The sequence below is a fragment of the Hemiscyllium ocellatum genome, chromosome 40 (genome assembly GCF_020745735.1).
Source record: "Hemiscyllium ocellatum isolate sHemOce1 chromosome 40, sHemOce1.pat.X.cur, whole genome shotgun sequence".
NCBI classification, from domain to species: domain Eukaryota; kingdom Metazoa; phylum Chordata; class Chondrichthyes; order Orectolobiformes; family Hemiscylliidae; genus Hemiscyllium; species Hemiscyllium ocellatum.
The window spans coordinates 8,947,297-8,973,599 of NC_083440.1; positions in this window are offsets into that span (position 1 = coordinate 8,947,297).

Sequence of the window (26,303 nt, forward strand, 5' to 3'; positions counted from 1 at the left end):
GGAAGGAGAGAGAATATGGTTGCAGAGATTGAGTGAGTGTGATGAAGGCAGGAGGAATTGTGTTCAGGGATAGAGTGAGAGCGAGTGACGAGAGAGAAGGTGGGTGCAGGGATAGAGTGAGAGTGAGGATGGAGAGAGATGACGTTGCAGGGATAGAGTGAGAGTAAGGAAGGAGAAAAAAGTAAGTTGCATGGATAGAGTCAGAGTGAGAAAGGAGAGAATAGGTGTGTGCTGGGATAGAGTGAGTGTGAGGAAGGAGAGAGAAGACGGGTGCAATGATAAAGTGAGAGTGAGGAAGGAGGGTGAAGTTGTGTTCAGGGATAGTGTGAGTGCGAGGAAGGGGAGTGTAGGTGGTTGCAGGGAGAGTGAGAGCAAGGAAGGACGGAGAATTTGTGTGTAGGAATAGAGTGAGAGCGAGGGATGAGAGAGAAGGTGGGTGCAGGGATAGAGTAAGAGTGAGGAAGGAGAGAGAAGGTGGCTGCAAGGATAGAGAGAAAGTGAGGAACGAGAGAGAGGCTGGGTGCAGGAATACTGTGAGAGTGAAGAAAGCGGGAGAAACTGGGTGTTGGTATAGAGTGAGTGTGAGGAAGGAGGGAGAAGTTGGGTGCAGGGATGGAGTGAGTGTGAGCAAGTAGACTGTAGGTTGGTGAAGGGATAGATGGATTCTGAGGTAGGAGGGTGAACTTTTGTTCAGGGATAGTGTGAGTGTGGGGAAGGGGAGAGTAGGTGGTTGCAGGGAGAGTGAGAGCGAGGAAGGACGGAGAATTTGTGTGCAGTGATAGACTGAGAGCGAGGGATGAGAGAGAAGGTGGGTGCATGGACAACGTAAGAGTGAGGAAGGAGAGAGAAGATGCATGCAGGGATAGAGTGAGAGTGAGAATGGAGAGAGAAGGTGCCTGTTGAGATAGAGTGAGATTGAGAAAGGAGAGAGAAGGTGCGTGCAGGGATAGAGTGAGTGTGTGCAAGGAGAGAAAAGGTGAGTGCAGGGATAGAGTGAGTGTGAGGCAAGAAAGAGAAGGTGCGTGCATGGATAAAGTGAGTACGAAGAAGGAGAGAGAAGGTGTGTCGAGGGATAGAGTGAGTGTGTGGAAGGAATGAAAACGTGGGTGCAGGAAAGAGTGAGTGTGAGGAAGGAGAGAGAATGTTGTGCAGGGATAGAGTGAGTGTGAGGAAGGAGAGAAAAGGTGTGTGCAGGCATAGAGTGAGAGTGAAAAAGGAGTGGGAAGGTGAGTGCAGGGATAGAGTGAGAGTGAAAAAGGAGTGGGAAGGTGAGTGCAGGGATAGAGTGAGAGTGAAAAAGGAGTGGGAAGGTGAGTGCAGGGATAGAGTGAGAGTGAAAAAGGAGTGGGAAGGTGCGTGCAGGGATAGAGTGAGAGTAAAGTAGGAGAGAGATGACGTTGCAGGGATAGAATGAGAGCGAGGGATGAGACAGAAGGTGGGTGCAAGGATAGAGTGAGTGTGAGGAAGGAGGGAGAAGTTTGGAGCAGGGATAGAGGGAGTGTGAGGAAGGAGAGAGAAGGTGCGTGCAGAGATAGAGTGAGAGTAAGGAAGGAGAGAGAATGTGGGTGCATGAAGGAGAGAGAGTGAAGAAAGAGGGAGAAGGTCTGTGCAGCGATAGAGTGAGTGTGTGCAAGGTGATAGAAGGTGCATGCAGGGATAGAGTGAGTGTAAGGTGGGAGAGAAAAGGTGGGTGCAGGGATGGAGTGAGCGTGAGGAAGGAGAGAGAAGGTGGTTGCAGAGATTGAGTGAGTGTGATGAAGGCAGGAGAAATTGTGTTCAGGGATAGAGTGAGAGCGAGTGACGAGAGAGAAGGTGGTTGCAGGCATAGAGTGAGAGTGAAGAAGGAGTGGGAAGGTGAGTGGAGGGATAGAGTGCGAGTGAGGAAGGAGAGAGATGGTGCGGGAAGTGATAGAGTGAGAGTGAAGAAGGGGAGAGATGACGTTGCGGGGATAGAGTGAGAGTAAGGAAGGAGAAAAAAATTTAGTTGCATGGATAGAGTCAGAGTGAGGAAGGAGAGAGTAGGTGTGTGCAGGGATAGAGTGAGAGTATGGAAGGGGAAAAAATTGTGTGCTGGGATAGAGTGAGTGTGAGGAAGGAGAGAGAAGGTGGGTGCAATGATAAAGTGAGAGTGAGGAAGGAGGGTGAAGTTTTGTTCAGGGATAGTGTGAGTGTGGGGAAGGGGAGAGTAGGTGGTCGCAGGGAGAGTGAGAGCAAGGAAGGACGGAGATTTTGTGTGTAGGAATAGAGTGAGAGCGAGGGATGAGCGAGATGGTGGATGCAGGGATAGAGTAAGAGTGAGGAATGAGAGAGAAGTTGGTTGCAGGGATAGAGTGAGTGCGTGGGATTAGAGAAAAGGTGGGTGCATGGATAGAATGAGTGTGAGGAAGTAGAGTGAAGTGGGTGAAGAGATAGCGGGAGAGTGAGAAAGGAGGGAGAAGTTGTGTGCACGGATAGAGTGAGTGTGAGGAAGCAATGAGTAGATGTGTTGTGGGATTGACTGAGTGTGAGGAAGGAGAGAGAAGCTGGCTGCAGGGATAGACAGAAAGTGAGGAACGAGAGAGAAGCTGGGTGCAGGGATGGAGTGAGTGTGAGGAAGTAGAGTGTAGGTGGGTGAAGGGATAGAGGGGGACTGAGGTAGGAGGGTGAACTTTTGTTCATGGATAGTGTGAGTGTGGGGAAGGGGAGAGTAGGTGGTTGCAGGGAGAGTGAGAGCGAGGAAAGACTGAGAATTTATGCGTAGTGGTAGAGTGAGAGAGAGGAAGGAGAGAGAAGGTGGGTGCAGGAATAGAGTGCGAGTGTGGATGGAGAGAGAGGTGCGTGCAAGGATAGAGTGAGACTGAGAAAGGAGAGAGTAGGTGCGTGCATTGATATAGTGACTGTGTGGAAGGAGAGACAAGGTGTATGCAGGGATAGAGTGCGTGTGAGGAAGGAAAGGGAAGGTGGGTGCAGGGATAAAGTGAGAGTGAGGATGGAGAGAGAAGGTGGGTGCAGGGATAGAGTGGGAGTGAGAAAGTAGAGAGAAGGTGGGTGCAGGGATAAAGTGAGAATGAAGAAGGAGAGAGAAGGAGTGTCGAGGGATAGAGTGAGTGTGTGGAAGGAGCGAAAAGGTGGGTGCAGAGATAGAGTGAGTGTGTGGAAGGATAGAGAAGGTGCGTGCAGGGATAGAGTGAGAGTGAGGAAGTAGAGAGAACGTGAGTAATGGGATAGAGTGAGAGTGAGGAACGAGAGAGAAGGCATTACAGGGATAGAGTGAGAGCGAGGGATGAGAGAGGAGGTGGGTGCAGGGATAGAGGGAGTGTGAGGAAGAAGAGAGAAGATGGTTGCTGGGATAGAGTGGGTATGAGGAAGGAGAGAAAAGGTGGGTGCAGGGATAGAGTGAGAGTGAGGAAGGAGAGAGAAGGTGGGTGCAGGGATATAGGATGTGTGAGGAAGGAGGAAGAAGTTGTGTGCAGGGATAGAGTGAGTGTGATGAAGCAGGTAGAATTTCTGTTCAGGGATAGAGTGAGTGTGAGGAAGGAGAGAGATGGTGGGTGCTGGGATATAGGATGTGTATGGAAGGAGGAAGAAGTTGTGTGCGGCGATAGATTGAGTATGATGAAGGGGTGAAGTTATGTTCAGGGATAGAGTGAAAGCGAGGAAGGCGAGTGAAGGCATTGCAGGGATAGAGTGAGTGCGAGTGACGAGAGAGAAGGCGGAGGCAGGGATAGAGTGAGTGTGCAGAAGGAGAGAGAAGGTGGGTGCAGGGATAGAGTGAGAGTGAAAAAGGAGTGGAAAGGTGAGCACAGGGACAGAGTGAGAGTGAGGAACGAGATATGGTGCGTGTAGGGATAGAGTGAGAGTGAAGAAGGAGAGAAATGGCGGTTGCAGGGATAGAGTGAGAGAGAGGAAGGAGAGAGTTGGCGTTGCAGGGATAGAATTAGAGCGAGGGATGAGACAGAAGGTGGGTGCAGGGATAGAGTGAGTGTGAGGAAGGAGGAAGAAGTTTGGAGCAGGGATAGAGGAAGAGTGAGGAAGGAGAGAGAAGGTACGTGCAGAGTTAGAGTGAGAGTAAGGAAGGAGAGAGAATGTGGGTGCATGAAAGAGAGAGAGTGAAGAAGGAGAGAGAAGGTTTGTGGAGCGATAGAGATAGTGTGTGGAAGGAGAGAGAAGGTGCATGCGGGGATAGAGTGAGTGTAAGGTAGGAGAGAAAAGGTGGGATAGAGAGAGAGTGGTGAAGGTGGGTGCATGGACAAAGTAAGAGTGAGGATGGAGAGAGAGGTGCATGCTGAGATAGGGTGAGAATGAGAAAGGAGAGATTAGGTGCGTGCAGGGATAGAGTGAGTGTGTGGAAGGAGTGAAAAGGTGGGTGCAGGAAAGAGTGAGTGTGAGGAAAGAGAGAGAATGTTGTGGAAGAAAAGAGTGAGTGTGAGGAAGGAAGGAAAAGGTGGTTGCAGGGATAGAGTGAGAGTGAGGAAGGTGAGAGATGATGGTTGCAGAGATTGAGTGTGTGTGTGATGAAGGCAGGAGAAATTGTGTTCAGGGATAGAGTGAGAGCGAGTGACGAGAGAGAAGGTGGGTGCAGGGATAGAGTGAGTGTGAGGAAGGAGAGAGAAGGTGGGTGCAGGCATAGAGTGAGAGTGAAGAAGGAGTGGGAAGGTGAGTGGAGGGATAGAGTGATAGGGAAGAAGGAGAGAGATGGTGCAAGAAGTGATAGAGTGAGAATGAAGAAGGAGAGATACGGTGGGTGCAGGGATAGAGTGAGAGTGAGGAAGGAGAGAGATGACGTTGCAGGGATAGAGTGAGAGTAAGGAAGGAGAAAAAAGTTAGTTGCATGGATAGAGTCAGAGTGAGGAAGGAGAGAGAAGGTGGGTGCAATGATAAAGTGAGAGTGAGGGAGGAGGGTGAAGTTGTGTTCAGGGAAGGGGAGAGTACGTGGTTGCAGGGAGAGTGTGAGCAAGGAAGGATGGAAAATTTGTGTGTAGGAATAGAGGGAGAGCGAGGGATGAGAGAGAAGGTGGGTGCAGGGATAGAGTAAGAGTGAGGAATGAGAGAGAAGTTGATTGTATGGATAGAATGAGTGTGAGCAAGGGGAGAGAATGTGGTGCAGGGATAGAGTGAGTGTGAAGAATAAGAGTGAAGGTGGGTGAAGGGATAGCGGGAGAGTGAGAAAGGAGGGAGAGGTTGTGTGCAGGGACAGTGTGATTGTGAGGAAGGAGGGAGAGGTTGTGTGCAGGGATAGAATGAGTGTGAGGAAGCAATGAGTAGATGTGTTGTGGGATTGACTGAGGAAGGAGAGAGAAGGTGGCTGCAGGGATAGAGAGAACGTGAGGAACGAGAGAGAGGTTGGGTGCAGGGAACAGTGAGAGTGAAGAAGGCGGGAGAAACTGGATGTTGGGATAGAGTGAGTGTGAGGAAGGAGGGAGAAGTTGGGTGCAGGGATGGAGTGAGTGTGAGGAAGGAGGGAGAAGTTGGGTGCAGGGATGGAGTGAGTGTGAGGAAGTAGAGTGTAGGTGGGTGAAGGGATAGAGGGAGATTGAGGAAGGAGGGTGAAATTTTTTTCAGGGATAGTGTGAGTGTGGGGAAGGGGAGAGTAGGTGGTTGCAGGGAGAGTGAGAGCGAGGAAGGACGGTGAACATTTGTGTAGTGACAGAGTGTGAGCGAGGGATGAGAGAGAAGGTGGGTGCAGGGATAGAGTGAGAGTGAGGATGGAGTGAGAGGTGCGTGCAGGGATAGAGTGAGTTTGTGCAAGTAGAGAGAAGGTGTGTGCATGGATAAAGTGAGAATGAAGAAGGAGAGAGAAGGAGTGTCGAGGGATAGAGTGAGTGTATGGAAGGAGAGAAAAGGTGCGTGCAGTGATTGAGTGAGTGTGTGCAAGGAGAGAAGAGCTGTGAGAAGGGATAGAGTGCGTGTGAGGAAGAAAAGAGAAGGTGCGTGCATGGATAAAGTGAGGGTGAAGAAGGAGAGAGAAGGTGCGTGTAAGGATAGAGTGGGAGTGAGAAAGGAGATAGAGTGTGGGTGCAGGGATAGAGTGAGAGTACTGAAGGAGATAGAAGGTGTGTCGAAATATAGAGTGAGTATTTGGAAGGAGAGAGAAAGGTGCATGCACGGATAGAGTGAATGCGTGGAAGGAGCGAAAAGGTGCATGCAGGGATAGAGTGAGAGCGAGGAAGGAGAGAGAAGGTGGTTGCAGGGATAGAGTGAGTGTGTGGAAGGAGTGAACTGGTGGGTGCAGGAAAGAGTGAGTGTGAGGAAGGAGAGAAAATTTTGTGCAGGGATAGAGTGAGTGTGAGGAAGGAAGGAAAAGATGGGTGCAGGGATAGAGTGAGAGTGAGGAAGGAGAGAGAAGATGGTTGCAGAGATTGAGTGTGTGTGTGATGAAGGCAGGAGAAATTGTGTTCAGGGATAGAGTGAGAGCGAGTGACGAGAGAGAAGGTGGGTGCAGGGATAGAGTGAGCGTGAGGAAGGAGTGGGAAGGTGAGTGCAGGGATAGAGTGAGAGTAAGGAAGGAGAAAAAAGTTAGTTGCATGGATAGAGTCAGAGTGAGGAAGGAGAGAGAAGGTGGGTGCAATGATAAAGTGAGAGTGAGGGAGGAGGGTGAAGTTGTGTTCAGGGAAGGGGAGAGTACGTGGTTGCAGGGAGAGTGTGAGCAAGGAAGGACGGAGAATTTGTGTGTAGGAATAGAGGGAGAGCGAGGGATGAGAGAGAAGGTGGGTGCAGGGATAGAGTAAGAGTGAGGAATGAGAGAGAAGTTGATTGTATGGATAGAATGAGTGTGAGCAAGGAGAGAGAATGTGGTGCAGGGATAGAGTGAGTGTGAGGAAGAAGATTGAAGGTGGGTGAAGGGATAGCGGGAGAGTGAGAAAGGAGGGAGAGGTTGTGTGCAGGGACAGTGTGATTGTGAGGAAGGAGGGAGAGGTTGTGTGCAGGGATAGAATGAGTGTGAGGAAGCAATGAGTAGATGTGTTGTGGGATTGACTGAGGAAGGAGAGAGAAGGTGGCTGCAGGGATAGAGAGAAAGTGAGGAACGAGAGAGAGGTTGGGTGCAGGGAACAGTGAGAGTGAAGAAGGCGGGAGAAACTGGGTGTTGGGATAGAGTGAGTGTGAGGAAGGAGGGAGAAGTTGGGTGCAGGGATGGAGTGAGTGTGAAGAAGGAGAGAGAAGTTGGGGGCAGGGATGGAGTGAGTGTGAGGAAGTAAAGTGTAGGTGGGTGAAGGGATAGAGGGAGATTGAGGAAGGAGGGTGAAAATTTGTTCAGGGATAGTGTGAGTGTGGGGAAGGGGAGTGTAGGTGGTTGCAGGGAGAGTGAGAGCGAGGAAGGACGGAGAATATTTTTGTAGTGATAGAGTGAGAGCGAGGGATGAGAGAGAAGGTGGGTGCAGGGATAGAGTGAGAGTGAGGATGGAGTGAGAGATGCATGCAGGGATAGAGTGAGTTTGTGCAAGTAGAGAGAAGTTGTGTGCATGGATAAAGTGCGAGTGAAGAAGGAGAGAGAAGGTTGGTGCAGGGATAGAGTGGGAGTGAGAAAGGAGAGAGAAGGTGGGTGCAGAGATAAAGTGAGAATGAAGAAGGAGAGAGAAGGAGTTTCGAGGGATAGAATGAGTGTGTGGAAGGAGAGAAAAGGTGCGTGCAGGTATAGAGTGAGTGCGTGGAAGGAGTGAAAAGGTGGGTGCAGGGATAGAGTGAGTGTGTGGAAGGAGTGAAAAGTTGGGTGCATGGATAGAGTGAGTGTGAGGAAGGACAGAGAAGGCATTGCAGGGATAGAGTGAGTGCGAGTGACGAGAGAGAAGGTAGAGGCAGGGATAGAGTGAGTGTCCGGAAGGAGGGAGAAGGTGCGTGCAGGGATAGAGTGAGAGTGAAGAAGTAGAGAAATGGCGTTTGCAGGGATAGTGTGTGAGTGAGGAAGGAGAGAGTTGGCGTTGCAGGGATAGAATGAGAGCGAGGGATGAGACAGAAGGTGGGTGCAGGGATAGAGTGAGTGCGAGGAAGGAGGGAGAAGTTTGGAGCAGGGATAGAGGAAGTGTGAGGAAGGAGAGAGAAGGGGCGTGCAGAGATAGAGTGAGAGTAAGGAAGGAGAGAGAATGTGGGTGCATGAAAGAGAGAGAGTGAAGAAGGAGCGAGAAGGTCTGTGGAGCGGTAGAGTTAGTGTGTGGAAGGAGAGAGAAGGTGCATGCAGGGATAGAGTGAGTGTAAGGTAGGAGAGAAAAGGTGGGTGCAGGGATTGAGTGAGAGTGGTGAAGTAGGGTGAAGCTATGTTCAGGGATAGAGAGAGTGTGAGGAACGAGAGAGAAGGCATTGCAGGGATAGAGAGAGAGCGATAGATGACAGAGAATTTGGGTGCATTGAGAGAATGAGAGAGAGTGATGAGAGAGAAGGTGTGTGCAGGGATAGAGTGAGAGTGAAGGAGGAGTGGGAAGGTGAGTGGCGGGATAGAGTGAGAGTGAGGAAGGAGAGAGATGGTGCGTGCAGTGATAGTGTGAGAGTGAACAAGGGGAGAGATGGTGTGTGCAGGGATAGAGTGAGAGTGAGGAACGAGAGAGATGGTGCGAGAAATGATAGAGTGAGAGTGAAGAAGGAGAGAGACGGTGGGTGCAGGGATAGAGTGAGTGTGAGGAAGGAGATAGATGACGTTGCAGGCATAGAGTGAGAGTAAGGAAGGAGAAAAAAGTTAGTTGCATGGATAGAGTCAGAGTGAGGAAGGAGAGAGAAGATGGTTGCCGGGATAGAGTGAGTATGAGGAAGGAGAGAAAAGGTCCGTGCAGGGATAGAGTGAGAGTGAGGAAGGAGAGAGAAGGTGGGTGCAGGGATAGAGTGAGAGTAAAGAAGGAGTTGGAAGGTGAGTGGAGGGATAGAGTGAGAGTGAGGAAGGAGAGAGATGGTGCGTGCAGTGATAGAGTGAGAGTGAAGAAGGGGAGAGATGGTGTGTGCAGGGATAGAGTGAGAGTGAGGAACGAGAGAGATGGTGCGAGAAATGATAGAGTGAGAGTGAAGAAGGAGAGAGACGGTGGGTGCAGGGATAGAGTGAGTGTGAGGAAGGAGATAGATGACGTTGCAGGCATAGAGTGAGAGTAAGGAAGGAGAAAAAAGTTAGTTGCATGGATAGAGTCAGAGTGAGGAAGGAGAGAGAAGGTGTGTGCAGGGATAGAGTGAGAGTAAGGAAGGAGAAAAATCTGTGTGCTGGGATAGAGTGCGTGTGAGGAAGGAGAGAGAAGGTGGGTGCAGGGATAAAGTGCGAGTGAGGAAGGAGGGTGAAGTTGTGTTCACGGATAGTGTGAGTGTGGGGAAGGGGAGAGTAGGTGGTTGCAGGGAGAGTGAGAGCAAGGAAGGATGGAGAATTTGTGTGTAGGAATAGAGTGAGAGCGAGGGATGAGAGAGAAGGTGGGTGCAGGGATAGAGTAAGAGTGAGGAAGGAGAGAGAAGATGGATGCAGGAATAGAGTGAGAGAGAGGATGGAGAGAGAAGTGCGCGCAGGAATAGAGAGTGATTGGGAAAGGAGAGAATAGGTGTGTGCATGGATAGAGTGAGTGTGTGGAAGAAGAGAGAAGGTGCGTGCAGGGATAGAGTGAGATTGAGGAAGGAGAGAGAAGTTGGTTGCAGGGAGAGAGTGAGTGTGTGGAAGGAGAGAAAAGGTGGGTGCATGGATAGAATGAGTGTGAGGAAGGAGAGAGAATGTGGTGCAAGGAAAGAATGAGTGTGAGGAAGTAGAGTGGAGGTGGGTGAAGGGATAACGGGAGAGTGAGAAAGGAGGGAGATTGTGTGCAGGGATTGAGTGAGTGTGAGAAAGCAATGAGTAGATGTGTTGTGGGATTGACTGAGTGTGAGGAAGGAGAGAGAAGGTGGCTGCAGGGATAGAGAGAAGGTGAGGAACGAGAGAGAAGCTGGGTGCAGGGATAGAGTGAGAGTGAAGAAAGCGGGAGAAACTGGGTGTTGGGATAGACTGAGTGTGAGGAAGGAGGGAGAAGTTGGGTGCAGGGATGGAGTGAGTGTGAGGAAGTAGAGTGTAGGTGGGTGAAGGGACAGAGGGAAATTGAGGAAGGAGGGTGAACTTTTGTTCAGGGATAGTGTGAGTGTAGGGAAGGGGAGAGTAGGTGGTTGCAGGGAGAGTGAGAGCAAGGAGGGAGGGAGAATTTTTGTGTAGGGATAGAGTGAGAGCGAGGGATGAGAGAGAAGGTGGATGCATGGACAAAGTAAGAGTGAGGAAGGAGAGAGAAGATGGGTGCAGGAATAGAGTGAGATTGAGGATGGAGAGAGAGGTGCGTGCAGGGATAGAGTGAGTTTGAGCAAGGAGAGAGAAGGTGTGTGCAGGGATAGAGTGAGAGTGAGGAAGGAGAAAGAAGATGTGTGCAGGTATAGAGTGAGTGTGTGGAAGGAGTGAAAAGATGGGTGCAGGGATAGAGTGAGTGTGACGAAGGAGAGAGAATGTTGTGCAGGGATAGAGTGAGTGTGAGGAAGGAGAGAGAAGGCATTGCAGGGATAGAGTGAGTGCGACTGACGAGAGAGAAGGTAGAGGCAGGGATAGAGCGAGTGTGCGGAAGGAGAGAAAATGTGGGTGTAGGGATAGAGTGAGAGTGAAAAAGGAGTGGGAAGGTGAGCGCAGGGACAGAGTGAGAGTGAGGAACGAGAGATGGTGCCTGCAGGTATAGAGTGATCGTGAAGAAGGAGAGGAATGGCGGTTGCGGGGATAGAGTGAGAGTGAGGAAGGAGAGAGTTGGCGTTGCAGTGATAGAATGAGAGCGAGGGATGAGACAGAAGGTGGGTGCAGGGATAAAGTGAGAGTGAGGAAGGAGAGAGAAGATGGGTGCAGGGATAGAGTGACATTGAGAAAGGAGAGAGAAGGTGCGTGCAGGGATAGAGTGAGTGTGTGCAAGGAGAGAAAAAGGGTGTGCAGGGATAAAGTGAGAGTGAGAAAGGAGAGAGAAAGTGGGTGCAGGGATAGAGTGAGAATGAAGGAGGAGAGAGAAGGAGTGTCGAGGGATAGAGTGAGTGTAAGGAAGGAGAGAAAAAGTGGGTGCAGGGATCGATGAGTGTGATGAAGGAGGGTACAGTTTTGTTGAGGGATAGAGTGAGAGCGAGGGATGAGAGAGAAGGTCGTTGCTGGGATAGAGTGAGTGTGAGGAAGGAGAGAGAAGATGGTTGCAGGGATAGAGTGAGAGTGAAGAAGGAGAGAGATGGTGTGTGCTGCGATAGAGTGAGAGTGAGGAAGGAGAGAGATGCCGTTGCAGGGATAGATTGAGAGCGAGGGATGAGACAGAAGGTGGGTGCAGGGATAGAGTGAGTGTGAGGAAGGAGAGAGAAGATGGTTGCAGGGATAGAGTGAGTGTGAGGAAGGAGAGAGAAGGTGGTTGCTCGGATAGAGTGAGACTGAGGAAGGTGGGAGAAGTTGTGTTCAGGGATAGAGTGAGAGCGAGTAACGAGAGAGAAAGTGCGTGCAGGGATAGGGTGAGTGTGAAGAAAGAGAGAGAAGGTGCGTGCAGGGATAGGGTAAGTGTAAGGAAGGAGAGAAAATTTGGGTGTAGGGGTAGAGTGAGAATGAAGGAGGAGAGAGAAGGAGTGTCGAGGGATTGAGTGAGTGTAAGGAAGGAGAGAAAAGGTGGGTGCAGGGATAGAGTGAGTGTGATGAAGGTGGGTGAAGTTATGTTGAGGGATAGAGTGAGTGTGATGAACGAGAGAGAAGGCATTGCAGGGATAGAGTGAGAGCGAGAGATGAGAGAGAAGTTGGGTGCAGGGATAGCGTGAGTGTGAGGAAGGAGAGAGAAGGTGGGTGCAGGGACAGCGGGAGTGTGAGGACGGAGAGAGAAAATGGTTGCAGGGATAGAACATAAAACATAGGAAAATACAGCGCAGTACAGGCCCTTCGGCCCTCGATGTTGCGCCGATCAAAGCCTACCTAACCTACACTAGCCTAATAACCTCCATATGCTTATCCAATGCCCGCTTAAATGACCATAAAGAGGGAGAGTCCACCACTGCTACTGGCAGGGCATTCCATGAACTCACAACCTGCTGTGTGAAGAATCTACCCCTAACATCTGTCCTATACCTACCACCCCTTAATTTAAAGCTGTGTCCCCTAGTAACAGCTGACTCCATTAGCGGAAAAAGGTTCTCACTGTCAACCCTATTTATACCCCTAATTATCTTGTACACCTCTATCAAATCTCCCCTAAACCTTCTTTTCTCCAAATGAGAACAGCCCCAAGTGCCTCAGCCTTTCCTCATACGATCTTCCTACCATGCCAGGCAACATCCAGGTAAACCTCTTCTGCACTCGGTTCCAATGCCTCCACGTCCCTCCTATAGTATGGCGACCAAAACTGCACACAATACTCCAGATGAGGCCGCACCAGAGTCTTATACAACTGCAACATGACCTCAGGACTCCGGAACTCAATTCCTCTACCAATAAAGCCCAGTACACCATATGCCTTTTTCACAGCACTATTTACCTGGGTGGCAACTTTCAGAGATCTGTGTACATGGACACCAAGATCCCTCTGCTCATCCACACTACCAAGTAGCCTACCATTAGCCCAGTAATCCATCTTCTTGTTACTCCAACCAAAGTGAATGACTTCACACTTAGCTAGATTGAACTCCATTTGCCACCTTTCTGCCCAGCTCTGCAGGTTATTTATATACCGCTGTAACCTGCCACATCCTTCTTCGCTGTCCACAACTCCACCGACTTTCGTGTCATCCGCAAACTTGCTCACCCAGGTTTCAAGCCCCTCCTCTAGGTCATTTAATAAAATGACAAACAGCAATGGTCCCAAAACAGATCCTTGTGGAACACCGCTAGTAACTGCACTCCAAGATGAACCTATACCATCATCTACTACCCTCTGTCTCCTTCCAGCCAGCCAATTCCTAATCCAAACCTCTAAAGCACCCTCAATGCCATACCTCCGTAGTTTTTGCATTAGCCTACCATGGGGTACCTTATCGAACGCCTTGCTAAAATCCATATACACCACATCTACTGCTTTACCCTCGTCCACTTCCTTGGTCACCTTCTCAAAGAACTCAGTAAGGTTTGTGAGGCACGACCTGCCCTTCACAAAACCATGCTGACTATCCTTGATCACATTATTCCTATCCAGACGTTCATAAATCCTATCCCTTACAATTCTCTCTAAGACTTTGCCCACAACAGAAGTGAGACTCACTGGCCTATAGTTACTCGGGCTATCCCTACTCCCCTTCTTGAACAAGGGGACCACATTCGCTATCGTCCAGTCTTCTGGCACTATTCCTGTAGACAATGACGATATAAAAATCAAGGCCAATGGCTCCGCTATCTCCTCCCTAGCTTCCCACAGGATACTAGGATAAATGCCATCAGCCCAGGGGACTTATCTATTTTCATCCTTTCCAGTATTCCCCAGACCTCTTCCCTACATACCTCAAGGCCATCCATTCTAATCACTTGTGACTCAATATTCACACCAGCAACAGTGTCCTGTTCCTGAGTGAATACTGACGAAAAGTATTGATTTAGTGTCTCACCAATCTCCTCCGCCTCCACGCACAACTTCCCACTAATATCCTTGACTGGACCAATACCTACCCTAGTCATCCTTTTATTCCTGACATACCTATAGAAAGCCTTTGGGTTTTCCCTAATCCTACCAACTAAGGACTTTTCATGTCCCCTTCTCGCTGCTCTTAGCTCTCTCTTTAGATCCTTCCTGGCTATCTTATAACTCTCAATCGCCCCAATTGAACTGTCACGCCTCATCTTTACATAGGCCGCCCTCTTCCCTTTCACAAGGGATTCCAATTCTTTATTAAACCACTGCTCCCTCACAAGACCCTTTACTCCCTGCCTGACTGGTACATACTTATCAAGGACACCCAATAGCTGTTCCTTGAACAATCCCCACATATCATTTGTGTTCTTCCCTTGAAGCCTATTTTTCCAATCCACACATCCTAAGTCATGCCTCACCGCATCATAATTTCCCTGCCCCCAGCTATAACTCTTGCCCTGCAGTGCACACTTATCCCTCTCCATCACTAGAGTAAAAGTCACCGAGTTGTGGTCACTGTCCCCGAAGTGCTCACCTACCTCCAAGTCTAACACCTGGCCTGGTTCATTACCTAGAACCAAATCCAGTATAGCCTCACCTCTTGTTGGCCTGTCTACATATTGTGTCAGGAAACCCTCCTGCACACATTGGACAAACACCGACCCATCTACCGACCCATAGAGTGAGAGTGAAGAAGGAGAGAGAAGGTGGGTGCAGGGATAGAGTGAGAGTGAGGAAGGAGAGACATTGTGCATGCAGTGATATTGAGAGTGAAGAAGGAGAGAGATGTGTGCAGGGATAGAGTGACAGTGAGGAAGGAGAGAGATGACGCTGCAGGGATAGAGTGAGAGCGAGGGATGAGACAGAAGGTGGGTGCAGGGATAGAGGAGTGTGAAGAAGGAGAGAGAAGGTGGTTGCTGGGATAGAGAGAGTGTGATGAAGGAGGGAGAAGTTGTGTTCAGGGATAGAGTGAGAGGGAGTGACGAGAGAGAAGATGTGTGCAGGGATATGGTGAGTGTGAAGAAAGAGAGAGAAGGTGCGTGCAGGGATAGATGAGAGTAAGGAAGGAGAGAGAAGGAGGGTGGAGGGATAGAGTGAGAGTAATGAAGGAGAGAGAAGGAGGGTGCAGGGATAGAGTGAGAGTAATGAAGGAGAGAGAAGATGGTTGCACGGATAAAGTGAGAGTGAAGAAAGAGAGAAGGTTGTATGCAGGGATTGAGTGTGAGTGAGGAAGGAGAGAGACGGTGAGTGCAAGGATAAAGTGAGAGTGAGGATGGAGAGAGAAGGTGCGTGCAGGGATAGGGTGAGTGTGAAGAAAGAGACAGAATGTGCGTGCAGGTATAGAGTGAGCGTAAGGAAGGAGAGCGAAGGCGTGTCAAGGGATAGAGTGAGTGTAAGGATGGAGAGAAAATGTGGGCGCAGGGATAGAGTGAGTGTGATGAAGGAGGGTGAAGTTATGTTCAGGGATAGATGAGTGTGAGGAACGTGATAGAAGGCATTGCAGGGATAGAGTGAGAGCGAGGGATGAGAGAGAAGGTGTGTGCAGGGATAGAGTGAGAGCGAGGGATGAGAGAGAAGATGGGTGCAGGGATAGAATGAGAGTGAGGAAGGAGAGAGAAGGTGTGTGCAGGGATAGAGTGAGTGGGAGGAAGTAGAGTGTAGGTGAGTGAAGGGATAGATGGAGATTGAGGAAGGAGGGTGAAATTTTGTTCAGGGATAATGTGAGTGTGGGGAAGGGGAGAGTAGGTGGTTGCAGGGAGAGTGAGAGCGAGGAAGGATGGAGAATTTTTGTGTAGGAATAGAGTGAGAGCGAGGGATGAGAGAGAAGGTGGATGCATGGACAAAGTAAGAGTGAGGAAGGAGAGAGAAGATGGGTGCAGGAATAGAGTGAGATTGAGGATGGAGAGAGAGGTGCGTGCAGGGCTAGATTGAGTTTGTGCAAGGAGAGAGAAGGTGTGTGCAGGGATAAAGTGAGAATGAAGAAGGAGAGTGAAGGAGTGTCGAGGGATAGAGTGAGTGTATGGAAGGAGAGAAAAGGTGCGTGCAGGGATAGAGTGAGAGTGAGGAAGGAGAAAGAAGATGTGTGCAGGTATAGAGTGAGTGTGTGGAAGGAGTGAAAAGGTGGGTGCAGGGATAGAGTGAGTGTGACGAAGGAGAGAAAATGTTGTGCAGGGATAGAGTGAGTGTGAGGAAGGAGAGAGAAGGCATTGCAGGGATAGAGTGAGTGCGAGTGATGAGAGGGAAGGTAGAGGCAGGGATAGAGTGAGTGTGCGGAAGGAGAGAGAAGGTGGGTGCAGGGATAGAGTGAGAGTGAAAAAGGAGTGGGAAGGTGAGCGCAGGGACAGAGTGAGAGTGAGGAACGAGAGATGGTGCGTGCAGGGATAGAGTGAGAGTGAAGAAGGAGAGAAATGGCGGTTGCAGGGATAGAGTGAGAGTGAGGAAGGAGAGAGTTGGCGTTGCAGGGATAGAATGGGAGCGAGGGATGAGACAGAAGGTGGGTGCAGGGATAAAGTGAGAGTGAGGAAGGAGAGTGAAGGAGTGTCGAGGGATAGAGTGAGAGTGTGGAAGGAGAGAAAAGGTGCGTGCAGGGATAGAATGAGAGTGAGGAAGGAGAAAGAAGGTGTGTGCAGGGATAGAGTGTGTGTGGAAGGAGTGAAAAGGTGGGTGCAGGGATACAGTGAGTGTGAGGAAGGGGAGAGAATGTTGTGCAGGGATAGAGTGAGTGTGAGGAAGGAGAGTGAAGGAGTGTCGAGGGATAGAGTGAGAGTGTGGAAGGAGAGAAAAGGTGCGTGCAGGGATAGAATGAGAGTGAGGAAGGAGAAAGAAGGTGTGTGCAGGGATAGAGTGTGTGTGGAAGGAGTGAAAAGGTGGGTGCAGGGATAGAGTGAGTGTGAGGAAGGGGAGAGAATGTTGTGCAGGGATAGAGTGAGTGTGAGGAAGGAGAGAGAAGGCATTGCAGGGATAGAGTGAGTGCGAGTGACGAGAGAGGAGGAAGAGGCAGGGATAGAGTGAGTGTGCGGAAGGAGAGAGAAGGTTGGAGCAGGGATAGAGTGAGAGTGAAAAAGGAGTGGGAAGGTGAGCGCAGGGACAGAGTGAGAGTGAGGAACGAGAGATGGCGCGTGCAGGGATAGAGTGAGAGTGAAGAAGAAGAGAAATGGCGGTTGCGGGGATAGAGTGAGATGAGGAAGGAGAGAGTTGGCGTTGCAGTGATAGAATGAGAGCGAGGGATGAGACAGAAGGTGGGTGAAGGGATAAAGTGAGAGTGAAGAAAGAGAGAGAAGGTGGGTGCAGGGATAGAGTGGGAGTGAGGAAGGAGAGAGAAGGAGGGTGCAGGGATAGAGTGAGTGTGATGAAGGAGGGTGAAGTTATGTTCAGGAAAAGAGTGAGTGTGAGGAATGAGAGAGAAGGCATTGCAGTGATAGAGTGAGAGTGAGGGATGAGAGAGAAGGTGGGTGCAGGGATAGAGGGAGCGTTATGAAGGAGAGAGAAGATGGTTGGAAGGATAAAGTGAGAGTGAAGAAGGGGAGAGAAGGTTGTGTGCAGGGATAGAGTGAGAGTGAGGAAGGAGAGAGAAGGTGAGTGCAGGGATAAAGTGAGAGTGAGGATGGAGAGCGAAGGTGCGTGCAGGGATAGGGTGAGAGTAAGGAAGGAGAGAGAAGGAGGGCGCAGGGATAGAGTGTGAGGAAGGAGAGAGAAGCTGGGTGCAGGGATAGAGTGAGAGTGAAGAAGGAGTGGGAAGGTGAGTGGAGGGATAGAGTGACAGTAAAGAAGGAGAAAAAACGTGGTTGCATGGATAGAGTCAGAGTGAGGAAGGAGAGAGAAGGTTTGTGCAGGGATAAACTGAGAGTGAGGATGGAGAGAGAAGGTGCGTGCAATGATTGGGTGAGAGTAAGGAAGGAGAGAGAAGGCATTGCAGGGATAGGGTGAGAGTAAGGAAGGAGAGAGAAGGTAGGTGCAGGGATAGAGGGAGCGTTATGAAGGAGAGAGAAGATGGTTGCACGGATAAAGTGAGAGTGAAGAAGGAGAGATAAGGTGAGTGCAGGGAGAGGGTGAGTGTGAAGAAAGAGAGAGAAAGTGCGTGCAGGGGTAGAGTGAGAGTAAGGGAGGAGAGACAAGGGGTGTCAAGGGATAGAGTGAGTGTAAGGAAGGAAAGAAAATGTGGGCGCAGGGATAGAGTGAGTGTGATGAAGGAGGGTGAAGTTATGTTCAAGAACAGAGTGAGTGTGAGGAACGAGAGGGAAATCATTGCAGGGATAGAGTGAGAGCGAGGGATGAGAGAGAAGGTGGGTGCAGGGATAGAATGAGAGTGAGGAATGAGAGAGAAGGTGTGTGCAGGGATAGGGTGAATGTGTGGAAGGAGAAAAAAGGTGGGTGCAGGGATAGAATGAGTGTGAGGAAGGAGAGAGAATGTGGTGCAGGGATAGAATGAGTTTGAGGAAATAGAGAGCAGGTGGGTGAAGAGATAGAGGGAGAGTGAGGAAGGAAAGAGAAGGTGCATGCAGAGATCGAGTGAGAGTGTTGATGGTGAAAAAAGTTGGTGCAGGGATAGAGTGAGAGTGAGGATGGAGAGAGAAGGTGCATGCAGGGACAGAGTGAGAGTGTGGATGGGGAGAAACGGTGTGTGCAGGGATAGAGTGAATGTGAGAAAGGAGAGAGAATGCGGTACAGAGACGACTGAGTTTAAGGAAGTAGAGTGAAGTTGATTGAAGGGATAGAGGGAGAGTGAGGATGGAGAGTGAAGTTGTGTTCAGGGATAGTGTGAGTGTGAGGAAGGGGAGACGAGGTGGTTGCAGGGAGAATGAAAGCGAGGAAGGACGGAGAATTTGTGTGTAGCGATAGAGTGAGAGTGAGGGATGAGAGAGAAGGTGGGCGCAGGGATAGAGTAAGAGTGAGGAAGGAGAAAGAAGGTGGGTGCAGGAATAGAGTGAGAGTGAGGATGGAGAGTGAGGTGCGTGCAGGGATAGAGTGAGAGTGAGAAAGGTGAGAGAAGGCGTGTGCCGGGAGAGAATAAGAGTGTGGAAGTAGAGTAAAGGTGTGTGCAGGGATGGAGTGAGAGCGAGTGACGAGAGAGAAGATGGGTGCAGGGATAGAGTGAGAGTGAAAAAGCAGTGGGAAGGTGAGTGTAGGGATAGAGTGAGAGTGAGGGAGGAGAGAGATTGTGCGTGCTGTGATAGAGTGATAGTGAAGATGGAGAGAAAAGGTGCGTGCAGGGATAGAGTGAGTCTGATGAAGGAGGGTGTAGTTCTGTTCAGGGATAGAGTGACTGTGAGGAAGGAGCGAAAAGGTGCATGCAGGAATAGAGTGAGTGTAAGGAAGGAGAGAAAATGTGGGCTCAGGGATAGAGTGAGAGTGATGAAGGAGGGTGAAGTTATGTTCAGGGACAGAGTGAGTGTGAGGAACGAGAGAGAAGGCATTGCAGGGATAGAATGAGAGCGAGGGATGAGAGAGAAGGTGGGTGCAGGGATAGAGTGAGAGTGAGGAAAGAGAGAGAAGCTGTTGCAGGGATAGAGTGAGAGTGAGGGATGAGAGAGAAGGTGGGTGCAGGGATAGGGTGAGAGTAAGGAAGGAGAGAGAAGGAGGGCGCAGGGATAGAGTGAGTGTGAGGAAGGAGAGAGACGTTGTGTGCAGGGATAGAGTGAAAGTGAAGAAGGAGTGGGAAGTTGAGTGGAGGGATAGAGTGTGTGTGAGGAAGGAGAGAGAAGGAGGGTGCAGGGATAGAGTGTGTGTGAGGAAGGAGAGAGAAGCTGGGTGCAGAAATAGAGTGAGTGTGAAGAAGGAGTGGGAAGGTGAGTGGAGGGACAGAGGAAGGAGAGAGATGACGTTGCAGGGATAGAGTGAGAGTAAAGAAGGAGAAAAAAGGTAGTTGCATGGATAGAGTGAGAGTGAGGAAGGAGAGAGAAGGCGTGTGCAGGGATAGAGTGAGAGTGAAGAAGGAGGGTGAAGTTATGTTCAGGAAAAGAGTGAGTGTGAGGAACGAGAGAGAAGGCATTGCAGGGATAGAGTGAGAGCGAGGGATGAGAGAGAAGGTAGGTGCAGGGATCGAGGGAGCGTTATGAAGGAGAGAGAAGATGAGGGCAGGTATAGAGTGAGAGTGAGGAAGGAGAGAGAAGGCATTGCAGGGATAGAGTGAGAGTGAGGAAAGAGAGAGAAGCCGTTGCAGGGATAGAGTGAGAGCGAGGGATGAGAGAGAAGGAGGGTGCAGGGATAGAGGGAGTGAGAGGAAGGAGAGAGAAGCTATGTGCAGGGATAGAGTGAGAGTGAAGAAGGAGTGGGTAGGTGAGTGGAGTGATAGAGTGAGGAAGGAGAGAGAAGGTGTGTGCAGGGATAGAGTGAGAGTGAGGAAGGAGAGAAAATGTGGGTGCAGGGATAGAGTGAGTGTGAGGAAGGATAGAGAAGGAGGGCGCAGGGATAGAGTGAGTGTGAAGAAGGAGAGGGAATGAGAGTGGAGGGATAGAGTGAGAGTGAGGAAGGAGGGAGATGAAGTTGCAGGGATAGAGTGAGAGTAAAGAAGGAGATAAAACGTGGTTGCATGGGTAGAGTGAGAGTGAGGAAGGAGAGAGAAGGTTTGTGCAGGGATAGACTGAGAGTAAGGAAGGAGAAAAAATGTGGGTGCAGGAATAGAGTGAGTGTGAGGAAAGAGGGTGAAGTTGTGTTCAGGGATAGTGTGAGTGTGGGGAACGGGAGAGTACGCGTTTTCAGCGAGAGTGAGAGCAAGGAGGGACGGAGAATTTGTGTGTAGGGATAGAGTGAGAGCGAGGGATGAGAGAGAAGGTGGGTGCAGGGATAGAGGGAGAGAGAGGAAGGAGAGAGAAGACGGGTGCAGGAATAGAGTGAGAGTGAGGATTGAGAGAGATGTGCGAACTGTGATAGAGTGAGATTGAGAAAGAAGAGAGAAGTTGTGTGCAGGGACAGAGTGAGTGTGAGGAAGGAGAGAGAAAGTGGGCGCAGGGATAGAGTAAGAGTGAAGATGGAGTGGGAAGGTGAGTGGAGGAATAGAGTGAGAGTGAGGAAGCAGAGAGATGGTGCGTGCAGTGAGAGGGTGTGAGTGAAGAAGGAAAGTAATGGTTTGTGCACGGATAGAGTGAGAGTGAGGATGGAGAGAGAGATGACGTTGCAGGGATAGAGTGAGAGCGAGGGATGAGACAGAAGGTGGTGCAGGGATAGAAGTAATGTGAGGAAGGGGAGAGAAGGTGGGTGCAGGGATAGTGTGATTGTGACGAAGGAGAAAGAAGTTGGCTGCAGGGATAGAGAGAAATTGAGGAAGGTGAGAGAAGGTGGGTGCAGGGATAGAGTGAGTGTGAAGAGGAAGGGAGAAAGTGGTAGCAGAGATAGAGAGAAAGTTTGGAATGAGAGTGAAGGTAGGTTCAGGGATAGAGTGAGTGTGACGAAGGTGAGAGAAGGTGGGTGCTGGAATAGAGTGAGAGTGAGGATTTAGGGAGAAGGTGGATGCAGGGATAGAGTGAATGTGTGGAAGGAGAGAGAAAGTGGGTGCTACAAAGGAGTAAGTGTGAAGGAGACAGAAAGTGGGTGCAGGTATGGAGAGAAAGTGAGGAATGGGAGAGAAGATGGCTGCAGGGATATAGTGAGAGTGAAGAAGGAGGGAGAAGGTGGGTGTTGGTACAGAGTGAATGTGAGGAAGGAGGGAGAAGGTGGGTGTAGGGATAGAGAGAAAGCGATGAACCTGAGAGAAGGTAGGTGCAGGGATAGTGTGAGAGCGAGGGAGGATAGAGTAGGTGGATGCAGAAGTTGAGAGCGTGAGGACAGCGGGCGTAGATGAGTGCAGGGATAGAGTGAATATGAGGAAGAAGGGAGAAGGTGGTTGTTGGGATAGAGAGAAAGTGATGAACCTGAGAGAAGGTAGGTGCAGGGTTAGAGTGAGAGCGAGGGATGAGAGAGAAGGTGGGTGCAGGGATAGAGGGAGTGTTATGAAGGAGAGAGAGAGATGGTTGCACGGATAAAGTGAGAGTGAAGAAGGAGAGAGAAGGTTGTGTGCAGGGATAGAGTGAGAGTGAGGAAGGAGAGAGAAGGTGAGTGCAGGTATAAAGTGAGAGTGAGGATGGAGAGCGAAGGTGCGTGCAGTGATTGGGTGAGAGTAAGGAAAGAGAAAGAAGGCATTGCAGGGATCGAGTGAGAGTAAGGGAGGAGAGAGAAGGTAGGTGCAGGGTAAGAGGGACCGTTATGAAGGATAGAGAAGATGGTTGCACGGATAAAGTGAGAGTGAAAAAGGTTGTGTGCAGGGATAGAGTGAGAGTGAGGAAGTAGAGAGAAGGAGTGTCAAGGGATAGAGTGAGTGTAAGGAAGGAGAGAAAATGTGGGTGCAGGGATAGAGTGAGTGTGATGACGAAGGGTGAAGTTATGTTCAGGGATAGAGTGAGTGTGAGGATCGAGAGAGAAGGCATTGCAGGGATAGAGTGAGAGCGAGGGATGAAAGAGAAGGTGGGTTCAGGGATAGAGTGAGAGTCACGAAGGAGAGTGAAGGTGGGTGCAGGGATAGAGTGAGTGTGAGGAAAGAGAGAGAAACCGTTGCAGGGATAGAGTGAGAGCGAAGGATGAGAGAGAAGGAGTGTGCAGGGATAGAGGGAGTGTGAGGAAGGAGGGCGAAGATGGTTGCAGGGATAGAGTGAGTTTGATGAACGAGAGAGAAGTGTGCAGATATAGAGTGAGAGCGTGTGACGAGAGAGAAGGTGGATGCAGGGATAGAGTGAGTGTGAGGAAGGAGAGAGAAGCTATGTGCAGGGATAGAGTGAGAGTGAAGAAGGAGTGGGTAGGTGAGTGGAGGGATAGAGTCAGAGTGAAGATGGAGAGATAAGGTGTGTGCGGGGATAGAGTGAGAGTGAGGAAGGAGAAAAAATGTGGGTGCAGGGATAGAGTGAGTGTGAGGAAGGATAGAGAAGGAGGGTGCAGGGATAGAGTGTGTGTGAGGATGGAGAGAGAAGGTGCGTGCAGGGGTAGAGTCAGAGTGAAGAAGGAGAAAAAAGATTGTTACATGGATAGAGTGAGAGTGAGGAAGGAGAGAGAAGGTGTGTGCAGGGATAGACTGAGAGTAAGGAAGGAGAAAAATTGTGGGTGCAGGAATAGAGTGAGTGTGAGGAAAGAGGGTGAAGTTGTGTTCAGGGATAGAGTGAGTGTGAGGATCGAGAGAGAAGGCATTGCAGGGATAGAGTGAGAGCGAGGGATGAAAGAGAAGGTGGGTTCAGGGATAGAGTGAGTGTGAGGAAAGAGAGAGAAGGTTGGTTCAGTGATAGAGTGAGAGTCACGAAGGAGTGTGAAGGTGGGTGCAGGGATAGAGTGAGTGTGAGGAAAGAGAGAGAAACCGTTGCAGGGATAGAGTGAGAGCGAAGGATGAGAGAGAAGGAGTGTGCAGGGGTAGAGGGAGTGTGAGGAAGGAGGGCGAAGATGGTTGCAGGGATAGAGTGAGTTTGATGAACGAGAGAGAAGTGTGCAGATATAGAGTGAGAGCGTGTGACGAGAGAGAAGGTGGATGCAGGGATAGAGTGAGTGTGAGGAAGGAGAGAGAAGCTATGTGCAGGGATAGAGTGAGAGTGAAGAAGGAGTGGGTAGGTGAGTGGAGGGATAGAGTCAGAGTGAAGATGGAGAGATAAGGTGTGTGCGGGGATAGAGTGAGAGTGAGGAAGGAGAAAAAATGTGGGTGCAGGGATAGAGTGAGTGTGAGGAAGGATAGAGAAGGAGGGTGCAGGGATAGAGTGTGTGTGAGGATGGAGAGAGAAGGTGCGTGCAGGGGTAGAGTCAGAGTGAAGAAGGAGAAAAAAGATTGTTACATGGATAGAGTGAGAGTGAGGAAGGAGAGAGAAGGTGTGTGCAGGGATAGACTGAGAGTAAGGAAGGAGAAAAATTGTGGGTGCAGGAATAGAGTGAGTGTGAGGAAAGAGGGTGAAGTTGTGTTCAGGGATCGAGTGAGTGTGAGGATCGAGAGAGAAGGCATTGCAGGGATAGAGTGAGAGCGAGGGATGAAAGAGAAGGTGGGTTCAGGGATAGAGTGAGTGTGAGGAAAGAGAGAGAAGGTTGGTTCAGTGATAGAGTGAGAGTCACGAAGGAGAGTGAAGGTGGGTGCAGGGATAGAGTGAGTGTGAGGAAAGAGAGAGAAACCGTTGCAGGGATAGAGTGAGAGCGAAGGATGAGAGAGAAGGAGTGTGCAGGGATAGAGGGAGTGTGAGGAAGGAGGGCGAAGATGGTTGCAGGGATAGAGTGAGTTTGATGAACGAGAGAGAAGTGTGCAGATATAGAGTGAGAGCGTGTGACGAGAGAGAAGGTGGATGCAGGGATAGAGTGAGTGTGAGGAAGGAGAGAGAAGCTATGTGCAGGGATAGAGTGAGAGTGAAGAAGGAGTGGGTAGGTGAGTGGAGGGATAGAGTCAGAGTGAAGATGGAGAGATAAGGTGTGTGCAGAGATAGAGTGAGAGTGAGGAAGGAGAAAAAATGTGGGTGCAGGGATAGAGTGAGTGTGAGGAAGGATAGAGAAGGAGGGTGCAGGGGTAGGGTGAGAGTAAGGAAGGAGAGAGAAGGAGGGCGCAGGGATAGAGTGAGTGTGAGGAAGGAGAGAGAAGGTGTGTGCAGGGATAGAGTGAGAGTGAAGAAGGAGTGGGAAGGTGAGTGGAGGGATAGAGTGAGAGTGAGGAAGGAGAGAGATGACGTTGCAGGGATAGAGTGAGAGTAAAGAAGGAGAAAAAAACGTGGTTGCATCGATGAAGTCAGAGTGAGGAAGGAGAGAGAAGGTGTGTGCAGGGATAGACTGAGAGTAAGGAAGGGGAAAACGTGTGGGTGCAGGAATAGAGTGAGTGTGAGGAAAGAGGGTGAAGTTGTGTTCAGGGATAGTGTGAGTGTGGGGAACGGGAGAGTACGCGTTATCAGCGAGAGTGAGAGCAAGGAGGGACGGAGAATTTGTGTGTAGTGATAGAGTGAGAGCGAGGGATGAGAGAGTATGTGGGTTCAGGGATAGAGTGAGAGAGAGGAAGGAGAGAAAAGACGGGTGCAGGAATAGAGTGAGAGTGAGGATTGAGAGAGATGTACGTGCTGAGATAGAGGGGGATTGAGAAAGAAGAGAGAAGTGGTGTGCAGGGACAGAGTGAGTGTGAGGAAGGAGAGAGAAGGTGTGTGCAGGGATAGAGTGAGAGTGAAGATGGAGTGGGAAGGTGAGTGGAGGAATAGAGTGAAAGTGAGGAATGAGAGAGATGATGCGTACAGTGATAGAGTGAGAGTGAAGAAGGAAAGTAATGGTTTGTGCACGGATAGAGTGAGAGTGAGGATGGAGAAAGAGATGACGTTGCAGGGATAGAGTGAGAGCGAGGGATGAGACAGAAGGTGGTGCAGGGATAGTGTGATTGTGACGAAGGAGAAAGAAGTTGGGTGCAGGGATAGAGAGAAATTGAGGAAGGTGAGAGAAGGTGGGTGCAAGGATAGAGTGAGTGTGAAGAGGAAGAGAGAAAGTGGTAGCAGAGATAGAGAGGAAGTTTGGAATGAGAGTGAAGGTAGGTTCAGAGATAGAGTGAGTGTAACGAAGGAGAGAGAAAGTGGGTGCTGGAATAGAGTGAGAGTGAGGATGTAGGGAGAAGGTGGATGCAGGGATAGAGTGAATGTGTGGAAGGAGAGAGAAAGTGGGTGCTACAAAGGAGTAAGTGTGAAGGAGACAGAAAGTGGGTGCAGGTATGGAGAGAAAGTGAGGAATGGGAGAGAAGATGGCTGCAGGGATATAGTGAGAGTTGGTATAGATTGAATGTGAGGAAGGAGGGAGAAGATGGGTGTAGGGATAGAGAGAAAGTGATGAACCTGAGAGAAGGTAGGTGCAGGGATAGAGTGAGAGCGAGGGAGGAGTGAGTAGGTGGATGCAGAAGTTGAGAGAGCGTGAGGACAGCGGGCGAAGATGAGTGCAGGGATAGAGTGAATATGAGGAAGGAGGGAGAAGGTGGGTGTAGGGATAGAGTGAGAGTGAGGAAGGAGAGAGAAGGTGAGTGCAGGGATAGGGTGAGAGTAAGGAAGGAGAGAGAAGGAGGGCGCAGGGATAGAGTGAGTGTGAGGAAGGAGAGAGAAGCTGGGTGCAGGGATAGAGTGAGAGTGAAGAAGGAGTGGGAAGGTGAGTGGAGGGATATAGTGAGAGTCAGGAAGGAGAGAGATGACGTTGCAGGGATAGAGTGAGAGTAAAGAAGGAGAAAAAACGTGGTTGCATGGATAGAGTCAGAGTGAGGAAGGAGAGAGAAGGTTTGTGCAGGGATAAACTGAGAGTGAGGATGGAGAGCGAAGGTGCGTGCAGTGATTGGGTGAGAGTAAGGAAGGAGCGAGAAGGCATTGCAGGGATAGAGTGAGAGTAAGGGAGGAGAGAGAAGGTAGATGTAGGGATAGAGGGAGCGTTATGAAGGAGAGAGAAAATGGTTGCACGGATAAAGTGAGAGTGAAGAAGGAGAGAGAAGGTTGTGTGCAGGGATAGAGTGAGAGTGAGGAAGGAGAGAGAAGGTGAGTGCAGGGATAGAGTGAGTGTGAAGAAAGAGAGAGAAAGTGCGTGCAGGGATAGAGTGAGAGTAAGGAAGTAGAGAGAAGGAGTGTCAAGGGATAGAGTGAGTGTAAGGAAGGAGAGAAAATGTGGGCGCAGGGATAGAGTGAGTGTGATGACGGAGGGTGAAGTTATGTTCAGGGATAGAGTGAGTGTGAGGATCGAGAGAGAAGGCATTACAGGGATAGAGTGAGAGCGAGGGCTGAAAGAGAATGTGGGTTCAGGGATAGAGTGAGTGTGAGGAAAGAGAGAGACGGTTGTTTCAGTGATAGAGTGGGAGTCACGAAGGAGAGTGAA